Raw genomic sequence first — 13,912 nt, 5'->3', positions numbered from 1 at the left:
ACACATTTAGTGATTTTAAAATTCATAAACATAAACATAAATATAAATATTTTATTAAACATTATCTATATACCTCATACTTAAAATTTAAATACATAGGGAATAAAACTTAACAAGAAATTTTTTTACATTATTTATTTATATAAATACTTAACGAACCTAAATATTAAACTTTTCCATCATTGATCAAATGACCAATATTTCCTTCAGAATCCTCAAAGAAATCAAATACTTTCTAATGAGTGGTGTAATTTTCAGCAATATCATTTGAAACAAAATTCGCCTCCTTTCCTTTGTCATCATTTTTCAAGGATGCTTGATAAAGATCAACTAGGTGCCTTGCAGTATGACACGTATGCGACCAGTGACCCTTTCCACCACAATGAAAATATTTATCATTTGTCAAATTATTTTGCATATTATTTCTTTCTTTATCCCACTTCTGGTGAGATTCTTTCTTATGAACATAATTTTTCTTCCTTTCATATTTTTTTGTTACTAAAACCTTGTCATTTACCTCTTCTGGGGTTATGATTTGCCGTATTTGCTTCAGGAAATAGAGCGGCGCTAGGTGGGTGCACTTCATGATTTCTTAAAAGTAATTCATTGTTACGTTCAGTAACAAGAAGGCACGAAATCAGCTCAGAATATTTTTTAAATTCTTTTTCTCGATACTACTGCTGCAGGAGCACATTTGAGGTATGGAAGGTTGAGAAAGTTTTCTCTAACATGTCATTATCAGTTATCTTTTTTCCACATAATTTTGTTCGTGAGGTAATTCGGAACATTGTTGAATTGTATTCATTTATAGATTTAAAATTCTGTAAATGCAAGTGTGTCCACTCATATCGGGCTTGAGAAAGTAAATTGTCTTTTGATGATTATACCTTTCTTCAAGGTTCTTCCATAGATTTGTAGGATTTTTTAATGTGAGATGTTCATTTTTTAATCCTTCGTCAAGATGACGACAAAGGAAGATTATGACTTTGGCTTTATCCTTTTGGGATGCATTATTTTCAGTCTTAATGATATCTTCAAGATCCATTAAAGCAAGATGAATTTCGCATCTAGTATCCATAATAAGTAGTTATTTCCAGATATATCAAGAGTATTAAATTCAAGATGAGAGAGTTTTGATATAATGAAAATTTTATTACCAGAATCTTCCTAAATTTTGATCAGAATCTCGTACTGATAACGTATTGTAAAATAAATAAATAAAGAAGAGAAAATAAATATAAAAATAAAGAAGTGTAAATAGATAACTCTAGAATTAATATTAACCACAATTAATATTTCAATATAATAGAAATAATTCATATATATATTGTAGCATATAAAAAAGGAGAAAAGTGTTTATTGTTATTACTGTGTGTTATTAACTGAGGTTTAACCTCTTATTTATATACGTATAAAAGGTTACCTTTTCAAACTTTTTTAAATTAATTTTATTTTGAGAATCCTGAACTGCTCATCATAAATGGGCATCCACGTAACCATTCTTATCACAACATTAATACATAAGTTTAGTACTTTAGTTTAGAAATAATAATGTTTTGTCCTTTAAATTTTGAATGATTAAATTTAATCTATCTATCATTGATGGCTAGTTTGGGTAAACAACTTACTTAAATTTTTTTAAAAAAAATGTTTAAAATATAAGGACATATATTAAAAAGCAGCTTATAAATAAGTTACTTTTTATTTGGAAAGTTATCATCAAAGTACTTATTTTAAAGTTGTGTAATAAATAAGATTGATAAAATAGTTTTTGAGAAGCAAAGAGGTCAAATTTTTTGACTTCGTCAAAAGTTCTTAAACAACTTTTTAAAAAGTTAAAAATATATTTAAAAAACTGTATCAAATACCATTAATGTGATTTTTTCATAAGTCAAAAGTTCAAAAAATAACTTTTAAAATTTTCCAACGAATCCTGAGTAAGTTAGAAAAATTAGTCATTAAAATTGTTGTGTTCATCTGGACCATTAAATAGATCGTAATGATTGAAGAACTGCTAACGTAATCTATCAAATTGATTTTTATGTTTAACTGAACAGTCTTACTAGAGATCCAAATATTTTTGTCAATTAAAGTCAACTTAATTAGTCTAAATTTAACAAAAATGACTTATATAAAATTGCATAAATCACGCACTTTTTTTTTTTGGGTTCATCTAGTGTAAAGATGTATATTCGTACAGATTTACAGATTTTTATTTTAATGAATTTGCTGTGGACACGTGTTGTTTATGTATGGCTGAAAACAGGTAGCTATGAGGAAGCTGAGGAGGCTGATCGAAGGGCTGGGTCAGCCGACTGGAGTGCATGATTTAGAACGGGGTTCTCATTTTAGAGGATCCCGTTAGCGCTTGTTGGGCCTTCAGGTTTGTTTCCAAAAAGAGTGGGGGTAACCACTCTAGTTGTTGATGTGGGTCAGTCTTCTCCTATCATCCAAAAAAATCCTAGCAGCAGCGTCCACCAAGATTATTGCTATAGGGCCTGGTTCTAAAGAAACAATGAGCAACGACTAAAACATCAATGTTATCACATGACACAATAAGATTATTACTCGATAATAATAATAACAACAACGAGTAAAATCCTTAGAGAGTATGTTACAATAAATTCAAGAGAAAATTTCACTTCACTCCCTTGCGAGATGCTAAAATTACACTCCCCTCCTTTCTATTTTATAAATGTACATTCTCCTCCCTTCTAACTTTTAAAAAACCTACTCTTTAATATATTTTAAATTTTTTGTGTTAACTAATATTAACTTTATTTATTTTTTACGAAGAGAAAATTATTTTTTGAAAAAATACCCATTAGCAAAAATTTTATGGCACGGGAGATAAAACTAGTTCCCTCTTTAATTTTTGGTTCGGTCTCAACAATTAACTGCAATGACCCGAAACTCTGAACCCTCTTTAATTTCTAATTTTACACTGACTATTTCTCATTAAAAATACCCAATACTTATCACCTCAATACTATATTCAAAACCAACAAACCCAACTGCATCTAATAACCTTATCTTTTTTTTTTTTTTTGGTCTTGGAATAACCTTATGGGGTTAGCAGTTTCACTATAAGGACAGTTTCCCTTTTGATCTATTTTCCTCCTGCGTTTTTTTCACTCCTTTTTTTTTCTACCACTTTCTTACTTTTGACTTGAATAAATCATTTTTCAGTCCACTACTAACACGGACCAAACGCTCTCAACAAAGCGTATCATTGGGCTCATTCTTTGGGGAATACAAGGTCCACAGCAACCCACCGTTACGTTGCACGGGCGTTATATGTGTCCCTGTAAGAGCTGCCTCAAGCCAGCCATCAGCCATCAAGGGCCCCTATGCGACAAATTTGTCAAGCCGCCTCCCCCCAGCCTCGACACCATAACCACGTGTCGCTCACGAACTAAAGCAGAGGGAATATACGGATCTCTGTATGCTCATTCATCTGTACACTATAATTCTCTTTCTTTTTTTCGCGTATTTTTTCTTTTTGGTCATTCTTTCTATTTCTGATGCTAGCTACAACTGCTTATGCGATTGTTTCATCATGATTGGAGTTTATACAGTGACCTATAATTCATAAACAATTAACCATAGCTAACCAGAGGAAAAAAACAAAACTAACAACATGTGATTATCTCAACATATCTTCTTCGACTTCTTTTCTTTTATATTTTATCTTTTTTTTCAACAGGTTCTTTTATATTCTTAAGTCCTAAACAACAAATTATCTTCAATGTGGTGTGGATATTAATTCAAATTCTATGTTTATTGTAGTAAAATTTTTGTGTTTTATATATCAAATTTTGATGTCATTTTTATTTTATTTTTGTGCTTTATATAACAATTTAAGTGTCATTCTTCTTCTTCTTTATCATTATCATAATCATCATCTTTTTTTTGTTTTGTTTTTTTTCTTTATTCTTGTCCTTCATAAAATTTTAAAAAATACACAAACAAATAAAAAAAACAAATAAGAATAAGAAAAAAAATGATGTTGATGATGGCGATGATGATGAAGATGGAAGAGAAATAGGAAAAAGAAAAAAAAATCAATTGAGAAAGGAAAAAAATAAAGAGGAGAAAAAAAAAAAGAGAAAAACACGAATGAAGAAGAAAAAAATATATATGTAGAATAAAGTATCGTTTTTGTCCCCAACGTTTGGGGTAAGTCCTATTTGTGTCCCTAACGTTTAAATCGTCTTATTTGTATCCCTAACGTTTATAAAAGTGATTCAATGTTATCCTATTATCAATTATACTAACAAATCAGATTATATTTTTCAATTATTCTCACTTAGATGTATTCAATCTCAATTAGGTCTCACTTGGATGTGTTCGATTTTAATATTATACCTACTATTTGTGTTTAGATTCAATTATGTCCCTAGAAAAGTGAATTATGTAAATGTTGTAGGAATTAATTTCAACTTTGATGAGCTATTTTTCGGAGTGGATCATCGATTCTATCCCAGACATTTGTATTCTAACTTCAAGAAGAGATTTTTAAAACTCAAACTAAAGTGTTCATGATGTGTAATTGACGGCAGGATAACATTGAATCACTTTTACAAACGTTAGGGATACAAATAAGACGATTTAAACGTTAGGGACACAAATAGAATTTACCCCAAACGTTGGGGACAAAAACAATACTTTACTCTATATATGTATTATGACTTGATTGGATTTAGTTATCTAAAATACTTGGTTGTCTAGAATTATTGTCTATGAAATACAAACGTTTTGTTAAATTGCCGTTCTACGTGTCAGACACATTTAGAACACGATATTTATTGACACTCATTCGACACATCTATTTTTTATATCCAATTGTGTTTTAATAAAAATAAAAATATTTCATCAAACACGCTTAAAGATCTCTAATTATAACAGAATATTTTGTATAATTTTAGTAATTGAAAAATAAGAAAGAATTGTATAATTTAATTTAAGTAACTTTTATTCTGAAAGGTTACGATTTAATTTATTGATTTGATATCTTATTTTATAAATTACTCAATTGAAAATAATTAAATTAGTTTTATTAATATTCGGAGTTAAGTTAATTAATATTTTTGTGTAAATTTTTATAATTGGTTATTTTATCTAATTTCAAATTAGAATTCAGTACTGGAAGTGTTATATAATTAAATTTAAGAAATTTCTATTATGAATAAATTATATTTATTTTATTAGTTTGAGCTCTTAGAGATTAATTTACTAGAAAATGATTAAATTGATTTTTATAAATACTTTGGGTTTAAGTTAATTAAGGTTTATGTACAATCTTTACTATAATTAGAGTTATTTTATATAAATTGGAATTAATGTTTTGGTAATAGAAAAGTAATGAAAATATTATATCGTATAATCTAAATAATTGATATTTTCGGATTTAAATCGTATTTTATAAAATGTGATTAGTATGCTTATTTTATAATTTAAATTAGAAATAATTATTTGAGCTCGTTAATAGATTGATAGATAAAATCTTATGCATTTTGAAAATAATCTTTATAGTATTATATTTGAATCTTAAATTGTTATTCTATCTCAAATATTTTATAAAATTTATGTTACTTGCATATATTTTTCCTAGTCTTATGTCTCTTATTTTAATACGTACCGTTATTATCTAATACGTATAATCCCTAACCAATCACAAACGCATACGCACATTACCACTAACCCTTTGCCCAAGTGATCCACGTTCTTTCATTCCTTACCATTCATTTACACTCAACAATTCACCACACATTTTCAATAGTATAACGCATAGAGGGAGAAAAGTGGGAGACGAGAGACTGAGAAACAGGGGAAGAGGGAGTAAGAGAGCACGAGATGCAGAGGGAGGGAGGCTGTCGCACTTCTAGCCGCCGCTGCTGAAGCTCCCCTCACCACTGTCAACGTCGGTTAGGGCAGAGGAGAAGAGAAAGAATAACGGAGAAGAGAGACTGACGGGGAGGGTAATACGGTTGCTGTTGATTTGGAGCTACTACAAGAACGGCAGATCCTGCTTCTGATCCCTGTCCTTTTGATTTTTGGAGCTGCAGTGGATGGAGCTTGTCATCCACTACAAAATTTATATTTATTTATGATAATTTTTTAATGGAAGTTATTAAAATCTCTATAATATATTTTATTTGTGACAAATTATAAAACTCCCACTGATATAATACTCCCAATTCAATTAATTATTCTAAAATAATCTAACTCAAATAATTATTAACTCAGCCCAATCAAAAAAAAAATCAAACAGGGCTTTGAGAGAGAGAGAGAGAGGACGAGGGAGAGTGAGATCTCTCATTCTCTCTGAAACCCTAGAATCTCAATGTCGTCGCCATCGCCATCGCCACCGCCACCGCCACCGCCATTGTTGCTGTCCTTGTCTCCTTCGTTAGCACATCACCGGTGGAGTTATAAATGGAGGACGAGGTGATCGTGGAGCCTCTCTTCTGCTTCTGCGTCGTCTTCCAGGGTTCTTCCGCTGGTTCTGCTTTTGCTCCGGTGGCTTGAAGTAGTCAGAGCGTGGTTTCGGCGCGGACGCGGTGGCATTAGCTGAGGAGATCTGGAAGGCGAGTGAGCAGGAGTCTCTGGAAGCTTCGATTGAAGCTGCTTTCGAAGCTATCAGATCTCGTGGAACTGATTTTCATGTCGTTCCAAGTCATTGCAGTGAGAATTTCTTCCTAATTTGTTCTTGTTTAGTTCGAGACTTAAATTTTCTCACTCACTTCCGTTCAGAATTTGTTCAGACAATTACCGTGTTTTTGAGAGAGGTGAATTGAATTTGAGATCTCTATTAACTCTAATTTGTGCCTAGTTCAGCTTCATACGAATGCTTTCTCACTTGCTTCTATCATTTCAATGATTCCAGATTGCTATTTCTGCACCTTTTCTGTGGATTTCATGAACTGAATTGCAGAGAAAGCAAGAATTGCCTCAACTCAAGCTTCTCACGACTTCTAAAGTGAACGATAACCGAACAATCACACAACTGATGCTCTCATTGCGGATTTAGGATCAGCATCTGCTACAATTAATGGTAGCAAGAAAGTTTCACGCCAAGACATTGAGCTTGTAAGCAAATTCTACTAGCTTGTCAGGAAGCTAATTTAAAAAAATAAAATAAAATCTTGAAATAAATTTGTTTACAGATGCAGAATTTGATAGAAAGGTGCCTACAATTATATATGAATAAAGATGAAGTAGTGATAATGTTTTGATAATCAACTTTCTATATTAATTACATGATTTATTCACTATTAGATCTCGAAACTAATTTATTTTGCTCTTAAAAAGAGTCCATTTTGATTGTGTTGCTTGTTAGGTTAATCTCCTATTTTAGAGCTTGGAGAAATTATCATTTGATATGAGAGGCGTGGGAACTAAAGTCTCGAAAACTTGAATTTAAAGAGTCAGTGGAAAGGGTTGAAGAGGTGCTATTTGAGGAAAAATCTAAGGCTGATTATGTTCAACTCCTATTGCATCTTGCTCTCAAAGGGTTAAGTATCTCTTCTCTTTATAGACTCAAATCCATTGCTTTCGATCACTCTTGGATACACCCCATCCTTGATAATATCCAAACATTGAAAGTGAACTGGTCTTCTGATATAAAGAATTTAGTACCAAACAAAGTGTCTTTCTCTAGTCTGACGAAATTGGTTGTATATTATTGCAATGCTTGGTTGTATCCTACAATTATATTAATTTGATTGGGAGCCTGACTTAAGTTCCTATTATTTAGTTTAAGCTTGATTTGCTAGTTGTATAGTACCAGCCAACTTTGGTTGTATCTGGATTCTCTTGAGTTTTAATTGAAGATAAGGAATATAAATATGAGCATGCAGCAAGTTCAATTTTTTTTTGTTTTATTATTTTTATTTTTTTAATACATGTTACGTTTAATGGTTTTGCAGAAAATGGAGATACTCCTATTATTACACAATTTTGTGAACAAGGATGACAAAAATGCATTTTACGTGTGTGTACAAAGCAATATTAACGAAACAAAAGTGAGGATTCTATTTTGCTTTTAAATGCCATTTGGCTTTGTCTTTGATATTTGCTATGTTGTAGATCTGGTTCACATTGTAGGCCACCTTGTCTCTTCTTCTCATCAATTTATGTTCATGTGATACTCCTTCCTCTTCTCATTGATGATTTATTGTGCTTCTACAGAACAAAATTGCTAAGGATTCAAATACCATGAAGTTCGATGACGAAAATTTAATTGTTAAAGTTGGAAAGTGCTTAGAGGTTAGAAGATCCATTTGTTTTAATGTTTAATGAACATGGCCTTGGGGTGAACGCCTTGATGTTATCGAGGCTTTCATGACATAGAATTCTAGCATATTATGTAGGAATGTATTTGCTTGTGTCCTTCCAGGCTCCGTCCATCACAATTTTCTTTGCAGTATTGCAATTATTGGGACCTTAGTATGTGTTGGTATGGATCACTGTGATCTTTGATTGATTAAACATACATTTTCTCGTGTTATTAATTATTTTGTCGGTTCTCATCTTCTAGGAACGTGTCAAACAAAGATCCACACAATCTAAGGAACCCACACAGTTCACTTATGCTGATCAGTCAATGGAGGTAAACCCAACATATCATATGGTACTATTGTAATAGTGATGGAAAAGCTAGGTCCTCTGGTGCTTCTCAAAATCCAACGAGAGGGAGGGGCAGAGGCAGAGGCAGAGGTTCTAGCATGATGAAACAGACAACTCTTGATGGAGCATTTCGCTCATCTCAAAGGTTATGACTCAAACCTAGTAACCTACTCGTTTAAAAGAGAATGATGTTAATTTTTATATAATAGACTTTTTTTTTTAATTGAATACTATGTCTGGAGGGTAATAAATCCCATGTTTAATTGCTTGTTGAGCTATGGATATACCAGTAATTATGCCTGAATAAGCAGATATAGCTGAGTTATTTGTACTAGCTGAGTTTTTAATTCTTAAGAACTTTAACAAGACTGCCCGAGAACTCATTATGCGATTACAGAAGATTGATAGTGACAATTATTTTGAAGTAAGTAATCTCATATTTTAGTTCCCCTGAATTTTGTCATATTACTTATTCTCATTTGATGAATTACTGAAAAATTTTGAATATTAACAGATACTAGGACTTGAGTGATAATGATTAATTTTTCCATTTTTTGATGATACAAACTCTTTGCAAAATGTTAACCATCTAACTTTTTCTAATGAGAAAGGACATTGGTTTGTAGTTTATACTCAATTTGGTGTGCTGACTTAGATTTGAAAATCTCAGGTATTGCTTGGTAATTGTTGTTCAGTTTTATTGTTGATATGATGATGATTATGTCTAATCCAATTGGGCCCGTGACCTGAAAAGTAAAACACGTTTCAGACTTAGGTTTACTACTTTCTATCAAATACCATTGATAGGTTCAGTGTGTGTACCACAATATTAATATTGCTTAACAGTTCATTGTATGGTGTACTTTCTGCAGATGATTCTCAGCGGTGAAACACGGGGCACAAGGCAGATAGTTAAGGTTCTGAACAATGAATGGAAGGTTATTGCATATGCTAAACCATGATTCTCAATGGTAATTAACGGTTTAGTAGTGCCTAAACTGAGTAGAGTGAAATTTTAAGTTTTTGTGTCTATTTTTCCATTTCATACCAATTTGATTGATGTAATTTGTTTAAATTTGTATTCATTCCATACTAATTACTAATTTCTTTAAAGTTAAATAATTTTTAGTTTGATTGATGTAATTTGTTCAATGAATAATAGTGATTTATAGCTTTCAAATAGGTCCAGTTTCAATTTTAAATAGTTTGCAATAGTTCAGTTCGATGCAATTTTTTTTTTTAAATTCAGTTTTTGTGGGGGTTTTAAACCTCCACAAAAGTGTCAAAAACTGCCAAAAAATCCAATTTAAAACCCCCACAAAGCAGACAAAGAACTGCCACTAAAGTATGTTCTGGGGGTTCTGCAAAACCGCCACAAATAAGCTCGTGGCACCTCAAATTTTGGAGGTTTTAAAAACTCCCACTAACCTTTTGGTGGGGGTTTCAAACCCCCACAAACCAGAAAAAAACCGCCACAAATAGACTTAAATCTTGTAGTGATCGGAGAAAGCAAGCTGCCGCCACCAACTCTCAATTAAGCTAGGATCCTTCTCCTTGTTCTGATTCCAATTTTTCCATTTTTGAAATCGTAACACTCTCACCCTTACTCTGATTATACTTTTTTTCTCTTTCATGTACTTGTTTTAATCATGGTTGCCTATATTTTTGTTGCTCAGCCCCTTTTTGGCTCCTATTTCATGCTACAATTAGGTCGAGTATTGAAGCTGGTGCTGCCATGGGACGGTTGAAGCCATTACTGATTCTGATTTTGTTATCTGGGTACTGGTCTTATCTTCTCCTTAGGGTTGATCCATTTACATGTTTTGTTTTGTCACTGCTGTGGTTGCCATGTTCTGGTTTTAATTCTATTTTAGTTCTTGCTTTGTCTTGAATCCCTAGAGCTGAAATTGCTTGTGATTCTTATCCAATTTGAATCCTCTATTTTACTGCAACCATGGTCAGTGCTGCGAAGGCTAATATTGTTGCTGTTCCGGTTGCGTGAGAGTTACCGCTGCTGCCCTGAAACTAAAAGAGAAGAGAGTTGTTACGTTAAAGTATGCGATTGCGACATCGAGGTAGGGGGTTTAAAATGATTTTAATTTAGGAATGCCAACAAGGTTTACTGAATAACTGTAAATAGTATTAATAGCTGTGAGTAATTAATTGATTATATGAATGTTGGATTGTGATTGCGATTGTGCTTGGTGCTGTGATTGAATTGATTATAATTATGTATGGTAGATGATTGAATTATTGATTATTGGTTGTTGAAATGGTTGTTTGGTATATTTCTATGGCTGTGAAAGTGACTTGAGATTAGTAGAGGATTGTGGTTTTGACTGATTATGTATAAATGGTTGAAACTAAGATAATCATTTGATATATTTGATACTGGATTGAGAATTATTGAAGAATTAGGGCCTAAAAGACTAAACTATTATTAAGAATCTGGTTTTCAAAATGGAATGGTTACTTTGAGGACGGCCTAGTAATTTGCTAGCGATCGAAATGGTATGAGATTAAAATCTGAGTAAACTTTAACAAGTGTAGTTGTTAGGATTTAAATTTGAAGGTTTCGTATTAACTGAAGATTTAGTTATGATTTTTCAAAGTTAAGCCATAAAATCTGATTTTCTGCATTACCTTTAAGTAAAAACAGTAACTTTGAAAGACTGTAACTAATTCTGTGATGATTGGAATTGCGTTGAACCAAGTCCTGGTTAAACTTGGGAATAATTGGGACTGAATTGGGGAGTTTGAGATCTTTTTATTAAATATAAGATTTATGGTGAATTTTTGAGTAATGGTTGTGGGATCTGATTTTTACTACAGAATTTTTGGAACAGCAGTAACTTGTTGGCTCTGCTGTGAATGTCCCGAATTGAATTTTGAAGCGAAACCAATTTTAAATGAAACTTTAGTCTATTATTTTAATGTCGTAAAATTTCAGAACGGTTGAACTTGCGGTTTAAAAGATACAAATTTTTGAAAGATGATGCATTATGAAGAAAAAGCCAGATTCTGTTTTCTTAAATTAGTAACTTTGAGAGTTTATAACTTTTGATCCTGAATAGATATTGAGATGCAACTAATTGGAGGTGAAAATTAAGTATGTTTAGCATATATGATTTAAATTTCAAGGTTTTCCATGTTTTAATAAGTGAGTTATGGGACTTGGAAGAGGTTGTGTTCAATGATTTGTAAAACAGAATTCTGCAGAGAATTACCTAACTTCGAAGCTACGTTACTTCTTCATTAAAAATGGTATGACCCTGGAACCAATTTAGAAAGAAATTTGGATAAGTTATGTTTAACCACATTAATTTTAAAGGTGGTTGGATTTAATTTGGATTTTATATGAAATTTCGAATGTTGTACGCTGCTGCTGTCTTCTGGTTTTAAGGCACTACAGAGCAGTCACGGTTTTGCTTATATTTCCGAAGCTAGATTCAGCGAAAAATTGTGATTTTTGTTTAATAGAAAGCTTAATCCGAGATGGTCGCATGGATATAAGGTTTGCATAATTCCGAATTCGTTTGATATTTTAAAAATAAAATTGAAATTAGATTGCCGATGTTGTTTTGGTGATTACTTGGATATGGAATTTAAGAAAATAGATTTTCTATACTATTATCAAATATTTTTGAGAATATATATATTGTTGTGGCAATTGCTGATAAGAGGTTGGTAAAATGTTGAGAAAGAAGGACCCGAAGGGGTGGCTAAGTCCTATTTTTAGAGGAAATTATGTCCAAATTTTTATAAAAGTATAAGAATTTAATTAAAATAAATTTAAGGCTTGATGATAACTTCACTGATTCTTTTAAGAAAAGATTATTTGGTTTATGAGGTTGTTGGTAAGGGCGTGGGTCTAGTCCCGCTTGCGTATTTGCAATTATGAAAGAAAAAGGAAAGAGTAAAGTACTTATTGTATGATTATCTGTTGCTTGAGGCAACCCAAGAGATATTGTTTGCTTATTTGTTGCTTAATGCAACCCAAGAGATAATATTTATTTATCTGTTGCTTAAAGCAACCCAAGAACTTCTGTAGGAAAACTAGGATACCTACAGCAATTTTTCGTCCCAATAGTATATTTCCTGCGAGTAGAAAGCAGAGGCTGTCTCAATAGAGCTGCTAATAATTATATGCGCATTTATTTGAACAAAAAATCGTATTCGGAAAATCGGAAACTCGTGACCGGATAAATGTCGGGAATGCAGGTGCTAACCGACACATGAGCTCATGGCTTGCACTAGGACTAGACATTCATCATATGCATCTATGTGACATTGTTTGGGTGTGTATATTGTAATTGGTTTGCCTAAGTGAATAATTCTGTTTAATTGCTAATTGCTATACTTGATGTAATTGCTCTTGGTTGTGTTTGAACCTCATTATCTGTGTTTGTAACTGATTGTTTGGATTGTGGTGATTGGATGTTGATTGAGTTGTTTGGGCCTGAGGCTATGACTAGTACGTTTGAGGTCTAGTTCTGTATAAAGTATCTGACTGGCTTAATGAACCTATACTTGGAGCAAGATGATCATTTATACCGCGTAGGTAACTTCTTTTATGTTATGGTCTAGTAAAATATGAAAAATCAAACTGGTTCAGCATAGACTTAATGAACCCATGCTTGGAACAGGTTGGTCATTCATACAGTCTAGGAAAACTTTTAAGAGCTTTATAAAGAAAATATAGGTCTAGGATTTTGAATAATTAACTAATGCTTTTAAAGAAGGTTAATTTTCTCTTAGATGTCTTTGAATGAAATTAACTATTTGCGATTTATTCTTTACTTTCACGGCATTCTCGACCTCTACTGAGAACATGTGGTTTGGTTCTCACCCCCAAATTTTCCACCCTTTCAGTGACACAGGTTTGAAGATGCGATATGAAGCTGCAAGCGATTAGTAGGCCTTCTTTACGGTTTTAATTGCTTTCATAGAGTCCCCTCGCTGTTGTCCCTTGAGATTTTATTTTACATAGAGGGGTAGGTTTAGTATATTGTATTTGAGTTTTATTTGGTTTCTTTTGTATTAAGAGTTATTATTAATAATATTTATGTGATTATTATTTGTTGAAAATCTTTGAAACATGACTTTACTGAATAAAAACAAAAATTTTCTGGCATTTTCTTAAAACTGAAACGCGAACTCGATACAAAGGCTCGATAATTAAGTAGTTAATACTAGAAAAGGTTACGTAATGTTCTTTCTAGTAGAAATACCCTGACTTAAGCAAGGTATTTTGCTGGAAGGGATGTTACATCAGGCCTGC

At 32.2% G+C, this 13,912-nt stretch overlaps 1 long non-coding RNA gene across 19 annotated transcripts; it reads left to right on the top strand.

The window, feature by feature from the left end:
• Positions 5,701-13,613, top strand: LOC107642803. 19 transcript variants are annotated; one of them, XR_002362363.1, is made up of 10 exons: positions 5,702-6,791; positions 6,890-7,092; positions 7,343-8,027; positions 8,194-8,271; positions 8,543-8,776; positions 8,987-9,055; positions 9,504-10,219; positions 10,308-10,410; positions 10,594-10,706; positions 13,504-13,613. It is a non-coding gene; the product is annotated as an uncharacterized LOC107642803 (long non-coding RNA). The 19 variants fall into 19 exon arrangements; XR_002362367.1 differs by lacking the exon at positions 8,987-9,055 and having other exon boundaries at positions 5,706-6,687; positions 6,768-6,791; XR_001620696.2 differs by lacking the exon at positions 8,987-9,055 and having other exon boundaries at positions 5,711-6,791; positions 7,343-7,516; positions 7,932-8,027.

The sequence above is a fragment of the Arachis ipaensis genome, chromosome B05 (assembly GCF_000816755.2).
Source record: "Arachis ipaensis cultivar K30076 chromosome B05, Araip1.1, whole genome shotgun sequence".
NCBI classification, from domain to species: domain Eukaryota; kingdom Viridiplantae; phylum Streptophyta; class Magnoliopsida; order Fabales; family Fabaceae; genus Arachis; species Arachis ipaensis.
This window is presented reverse-complemented; position numbering and strand designations above follow the sequence as displayed.